Source organism: Austrofundulus limnaeus, unplaced genomic scaffold, assembly GCF_001266775.1.
Source record: "Austrofundulus limnaeus strain Quisiro unplaced genomic scaffold, Austrofundulus_limnaeus-1.0 Scaffold444, whole genome shotgun sequence".
Classification (NCBI taxonomy): Eukaryota; Metazoa; Chordata; class Actinopteri; order Cyprinodontiformes; family Rivulidae; genus Austrofundulus; species Austrofundulus limnaeus.
Window position 1 is genome coordinate 99533 of NW_013952846.1, and position 6334 is coordinate 105866.

Below are 6334 nucleotides of genomic sequence, written 5' to 3' on the forward strand. Positions count from 1 at the left end.
CATTTCCTGATATCTGAGGCAGGAAACAAAGCCTTATATGGTGTTTTTGGGGTGGTAATTATGCTCTCCGTGTGCACGAGCAGCTGGATATGAACAGGCGGAATTCACCATGTTTACGCAGCTCATTTACACCCTTTTCCTGAAGATAGAAGAGTTTGTTGAATCTGACGTGGCATGTTTGTACGAACCCTACGTACGAACAAAAGTAAGAGAAATTTAGGTTAAGAATACGAACATGTTCTTGCATGCAGTCCATTGTTCTATTGTATCATGGCCCAGTCTGATCCAAGCTTCAGCTCTCAGACAGGTGGCMTCACATTTGACTCTAGAATTCTTTGATCTACGAAAAAGCTCATGGTCGACTCGGTGAATGAAGGTGCCCAGGTCCCAAACCATCAGCCTTCCACCACCGTGCTGTCAGCTGGTGGCTGTTTACAAGACAAACGCTATCAGCAGTAATAAAAGTCAGGAATCATGAACAAAATTTGCTCAGAGGCCAGAATTGTTTTTATGAAAATACTCTTCAGTTGCTGGCTTTTTATTGAATGAAATACAGGTTACTATCAATCCCTCCATCTGTCTTAGTTAACCACTTTTTCCTTTTCAGTTAACAAGAGAGCTGATTCCTATTTCCAGAAGTTATTGTATGAGAGGTGGAGTACAAGCTGAACTACAGTAGTTGCAAGTCCATCACAGAGACACATAGACAAATGAGACAAACAACCATTTACACTTTCACTCACACTTGGGGACAATTTAGAATTAACTTTGCAGGGGTAGACATAAGGATATTTTTCAGGTTGTCCAGCGGACAACCTGTTGACAAAATCTGGTTGTCCGCAAAACACTTTGGTTGTCCAAAATAATCTCAAGAAATTTTTAATTTAACAAGTATATTGTTCTGTAGACAAAGTTTATTATTATATAATTGTTGTCAGTCCGCCAGGTTGACAGGATCTGCGTGAATAAAACTTCCTCATTCTCTTCTTTGAAATAGAGAGTTTAAGGCTCAGGGATAAAGCAGCAAAAATGTCGCTAACAAAATCTAAATGTTACCCAACATTCATAAACTTCTTTCTGCTCATAGGACAAACATTTTCACTTGTGTACATGACCTTATTAAAAGTTACAGTTTAGTGTTCTGTTTGGCTTTACYAAGTTTTTTCTCCCTTTCATTTTTACAAATAACGGACACCGCGGCAGAGAACTTTAATCAATGTCTTTTTTTTTCTTGGTTGTCCACCAGATAGAGATACTGGAAGAGGTTAAGCAATACTAGCTAGATATAGTCTGTTTTACTTCAACACACAGTATTTGCTCTTGAAGTCAAGTCCTTGAGAAGGACTTTCCTCTGCTGGATTTGCTGAGTGAAAAGCAGAGGTCCGGGGTGAGGTTTCCTAACATCCTCAGTCTCTCTGCTTGTACTGTGGGGCTTGCCTTAGTGGACAAAAGGGTAGCATCCCTGCCTCTTTGAGTTGGGGAACAGTTCCTGACTTTTGTCTGCACAAATGTGCCAAACGTCAGTAAAGAATACCAGCCCTTGTTGAAGTTCCTGGGATGGATGCAAGACAGCGCCCTCACTGGGAACTCCAACAATCTCACTGACAATGACACTATGATCAGGAGGGGCATGGTTGTAGGAACAGCCTGCCTGATCTGAAATTGAGTGATGTACAGTTATTGGACTTCTGTCTTTTGTCTATAGGAAACACCATGTTTAAACATAAGGATGTCCATAAGTGTACTTGGCGTAAGGATATCGTAGATCTCAGCTTGATGCTTGACTTTACAGTTACGTCAACTGGTCTGCAATTCTATGTTTTTGACACTTGGGTAAAGAGAGGTGCAGAAATGTCAACTGACCAGCACCTTGTGGTAAGTTGGAACAGCCGGCAGGGTAAGACACCACATAGACATGGCAGACTAAGGCAGGTGTTGAGAGYCTGCCAGGAGCGTCTGATGGAAAAACCAGTCTGGTTGGTCTTTAAATCCAACCACTGGCAGAACTTTGACTGTGTCTCGAAGGGAGAATGAACAGTGAGTTCAAACAGGCCTTGTTCCTGTTGTTAAGGCAGCTGTAGCAAGCTCTGATTGCAAGGTTGCTGGACACCAGAGATGTAGCTATCAAACTGAAGGAGGAGGCCAACAGGGTAAGGCTGGGTTTGAGTCTTTAGTAGCAGCAGACAAGTACTGACAGGCCAAGTGGCACATAGTGGCAGCCTCAGGGGGGAAGGCAGCAAATAGCTCAGAGCTATTAACTTTGATATTAGTGTTAAATTAAAATTTACTTTTTTCCATTAATCAAATATGGGGTTCAGGTTTAGATGTTTTTACACATAATTTGTTATTATGGAAGATGCTGAAAAGTAATTACAATTATGTGTTGACTAAAAATATAGACGATGGATTATCAGAGTTAATATGGTCAACTTTTTCTTTTAACCATGGCTTCAGCCCAAGCTCGATTAGTTCTCAACATAACTTCAGTAAACACTGGTTGCTGTTGCCAAAGTAACCAATAAATAATTTAAATTAAATTATAGGCTTCTACTCTGTAGCTGAAGACATTTTTCTTCCCATCTGGGAATCTCTCAAGCTTTCACTTGAAGGTTAAAACATGGAACCACACACACTTCAGTCTTGATTTAAAAAAAAAAAAAGCTTTCTACACCAAAAAAAACCCCAGAAGTAATTCTTAAAGTAAATGTAAAATAAATGTGATACCTTTACTCAATTCAATTAAGTGGTAAAAGCTGACAATTTTTTAAACTTAAACCATTATATCTGTTTTTTAGTGTAGATGGGAAGCAAAACCATACCTGTCAAGTTGTACAGATTGTCAGTAATTTACACAGATTTTTCATCATTTTGCAGGTATACAGACGTATAGAGCAATCTCACAGATTGTTTCATGTTTTACWGATTTTTTYAAAAGCTCAGTTGTAAATTTAACATGTCAGAGCCTGTAGGACATTGAAAAAACAATAACATCAAGTATCCTTTTCCAACCCTTTTCCACTTTTGCTGCTAGAAACAAGTCCTTCCGTCCTTATGTCTTTCTGATTTTGCTGCAGCCGACAGCCCGCCTACACCCCGTGTGCGCATGCGAGTGATTAATGTGGATTTTTTTATGAAAATAATGAATTTTCAAGGCTCATTATACAGGTAAACGTTCAAAGGGGTTGACATGTATGCGAAACATCTAGAACCAATAGAAGTCTAGTTGAATTGCTTATTTTTCTTTACTTTTTGGAATCACTTTTAGCACAGTAGGACAGTTCAGTCATACAACTGCTTAAAGGTGCATGTTTACCCACCCCATCTCTCTTTACTGTCTCAGTTTATCAAAGACTGTTTAACAAAGGCAGCCTTTCCTACTAGCTTAAAATTATGATCAAGGTATAGAAGAGCTCATGTGTGTATAGCATATATTCTGCGTTATATGAAGACAAATCAGTTTAAGATTCTGGCAGCTTTGTAGAGACCAAGAAATTTCTTTAAAGGGATCCACGATTAGTTGTAACATTAGACTTTATTTAATAAACATATATTTAAACTGTAAAATAAAGACTGTTAAAATACTGTAGGRTGTTTAGTTTTTATAATTTTTAAATTAAAAGTTTAAAAATATATTACACAGATGGGGCCATTTTATTTACAAGCAAAGCATTCTGGGTAAATGATGATGTGGCGAGGTCCTCAGTGTGAGCGAGCTATATACACCCTGAAGGTTAATCTTGGACAATATCTGACGATCGACTCTTTTAAATGAAACCAGAGAGCGTTGACRGAGAGGAGAAGGTAGAAATGACTCAGCCTGTAACTGAAAATATGGATGGAGGACAACAGAGCTGCTTCATGGAAGAAGAACTTCAGCTTAGCCTGTTAGCTTTAGCATTAGCACCGATGCTATCACCATATATATGTATTAGCTCAGCGCTACACATTCTCCTCTCATCACTGAGGTCCTCCATCCACATGACAGAGAGGGGAACGCAAAAATGACAGTCTGCAACTGAAAATATGGATGGAGGACCTCAGTTTAGCTTGTTATTTGTCGCGCTAGCGCTGAGCTAATACATGTAAAGGCAATATAGCGTCAGCGCCAGAGCGAAGGCTAACAGGCTGAAGTTCTTCCATGAAGCAGCTCTGTTGTCCTCCATCCATATTTTCAGTTACAGGCTGAGTCATTTCTACCTTCTCCTCTCTGTCAACGCTCTCTGGTTTCATTTAAAAGAGACGATCATCATCAGATATTGTCCAAGATTAACCTTCAGGGTGGATATAGCTCGCCCACACCGATGACCTATCCACGTCGTCATTTACCCAGAATGCTTTGTGTGTAAATAAAATGGCGCTGTCCGTGTTAAAATATATTTTAAAAAAATTTACAAAACTAAACAGCCTACAGTAGTTTTACAGCAGGGGTCATCAATTCCGGTCCTTGAGGTCTGCAGCCCTGCATACTTGACTTGTTTCTCTGCTCCGACACACCTGATTTGAATGAATAGATGATTATCAGACTTCTGCAGAATTTGGAGGAGGTAATTCACCGACTGAATCAGGTGTGTTAGAGAAGGGAAAAAAAGTAAAACATGCAGGGTTGCGGACCTCAAGGACCGGAATTGATGATCCCTGTTTTACAGTCTTTATTTTACATTTAAAATATATGTTTATCAAATAAACAAATCAGCAGATCAGTGGATGGACGAAACGCTAACAGACCGCCCTTTTGCAAAACCAAGCAAAACATAAACTACAGTGATGTCAGTGGTTCCCAACCCTGGTCCTCAAGGACCCCCTATCCAGCATGTTTTACTTGTTTCCCTGCTCTTCAGCAGGTCTTCAGAAGATCGTTAATCACTCATTCATTCAAACCAGGTGTGTTAGAGCAGGGAAACATCTAAAGATCACTGCTTTAAATGTTGACCAAACACCTCAAAAGCTTCTCTGAGCTTGATGAGACATTTTCAAAATACAATATTGACTCAGTTTTATGGTTTTTAGTATTCCCTCTGGAAGCCATTGATTCTTTATTTGTAAATAATAAATCAGATAACGTGTTAAAGCAGTGATTCTCAACCCTGGTCCTCAAGGACTCCTTTCCTGCATGTTTAGATGTTTCCCTGATTTGACACGCCTGGTTTGAATGAAAGAGTGATTAATCTTCTGAAGACCTGCGGAACACAGGTCTTCAGAAGATTAATCACTCATTCATTCAAACCAGGTGTGTCAAAGCAGGGAAACAAGTAAAACATGGTGGATAGGGGTCCTTGAGGACCAGGATTGGGAACCACTTTGGTCTATGTCCCAGCCTCTTCATGTTCAAGTTTCCTCAAAAACATTAGTGAACAAACGAGAAAGTAAAGCCACCATATTTAAGTTAATGTTCAGCACTTTTCCTGTCTTTCAGATCATTTTAAATGTTAGCCAGGGCTTAACTCGCTAATTCATTAATATACTGTCTCCATTTCACGGCATCCAGTCTGTGGACCATCATTTGTTGGTATTTGAAATGAGTAATGCAGAATCTCTCGTTACAAATGTCTTTTTTTTTCCCCACTAGAAGTTGTTGCATGATAACCTAACACTGCCAGGACGTACGATCAGTCAGTCTGTTTAGTTGTTCTCAGCTGGTCTGGATTTATGACCCACCATCACCCTTTTACAACAAGTGTGACCCAAATCTAGGAGAATTTTCATCTTCTCAAACGTCCTGATAAAAAGATGGTGCCGTTCGAAAAGAAGTAGCTCCATTGTTGCCGTTTCCTGAATCGTCGACGACACAAATTTTACAATCAGTGCAACACGTTTTAGAGAAAAAAAATATAGAATATATGTTGTTCAATAGAGGGTTTTTTTCTCCTATACAGAAAGTATCCTCCTATGGGTCAAGAGATTGTGTCGTGTGAAAACAGTACGGTCTGATAGAGATATCAGCGAWATGAACTCGACGTTAGTCGAGGACAAAGAACGGACTAGAACAGATTATCACAGTATGTTATGACACAAACAAATAAAAGCTAGTGATGATGCTAAAGAGAAAAAAAATGTCTACCTTTTGCTCAGTTAGCTAAAACTCCACTTCAGAAACTACAGCCTTTGTTAACAGACTGTGCTTTCACAAACAAGAAATTAAAAACAACAGACAAGTAGTTTAAAGCAGTGGTTCCCAAACTTTTTGTCTTCTGACCCACAAAATATCCAGGGCAAAAACTTGTGACCCCAAGTATTACTGGTCTAAGTACACAAACGTCTTAAATAACCCTAAAAACACAGAATTTTGGACAATCTAAACAGCTTGTACACACATATAAATACTTCTTTTTATTAT

The 6334-nt window shown here is 39.2% G+C and overlaps 1 protein-coding gene across 1 annotated transcript in view; it reads right to left on the reverse strand.

Moving 5' to 3' along the window:
* The window catches only part of pdxdc1 (pyridoxal-dependent decarboxylase domain containing 1), a 55715-nt gene that overhangs the window by 48231 nt on the left and 1150 nt on the right, over positions 1-6334 (reverse strand). The window lies entirely within an intron of this gene.